Genomic DNA, 831 nt, shown 5'->3' on the forward strand with positions numbered 1-831 from the left:
TTTAAGTGAAATATTTTTTTTTTTTTTTTTGGCCTACTACTCACATCTGTCAAACGTATAAAATGAATTAGCTTATAAGGCAAATTCCAGATATATCCTGGGCCAGATCAGATTCTTCCCCCTTTGTGTGATAAACAATTTATATCTTCTAAGTATACAGTTTACTTATTGACCAAATAGTGAGTTTCTTATCTTTATTGCAAGAGTACATACTCCTTGATGGCAAGACTGCGTCTAACCCATTTTGGTTCGACACAGAGACCTGCGTTTGGATGGATGTAATAAATAATAACTGATTGCCTCTCTCCCTTTCTGTACCACGTGGTTATGTGGTTGACTCCTTTCCTTGTCATCTCTTTTATCCTTTTCTTTTTGTTGTTGTTGTTAATCCTTACCCAAGGATATTTCCCCCCCATTGGTTTTTAGAGAGAGAAACATCGATGTGAGAGGAACACATCAATTGGTTGCCTCCCACCTGCACCTGACCAGGGCTGGGGATTGAACCTGCAACCCAAATACAGCCCTTGACCAGGAATCGAAACCGCCACCCTTTGGTGTGCAAGGCAGTGATCTAACCACTGAGCTACTGGCCAGGGCTCCTTGTCTTCTTCTTTTTCTTTTTAATATATTTTTATTGATTTCAGAGAGGAAGGGAGAGGGGGAGAGAGAGAGAGAAACATCAATGATGAGAGAGAATAATCGATTGCCTGCCTCCTGCACATCTCCTACTGGCTGGGGATCGAGCCCACAACCCTAGCATGTGCCCTGACTGGGAATTGAACCGTGACCTCCTGGTTCATGGGCTGCCTCTCAACCACTGAGCCACACCAG

This window comes from Myotis davidii, unplaced genomic scaffold (assembly GCF_000327345.1).
Source record: "Myotis davidii unplaced genomic scaffold, ASM32734v1 scaffold370, whole genome shotgun sequence".
Lineage (NCBI taxonomy): Eukaryota > Metazoa > Chordata > Mammalia > Chiroptera > Vespertilionidae > Myotis > Myotis davidii.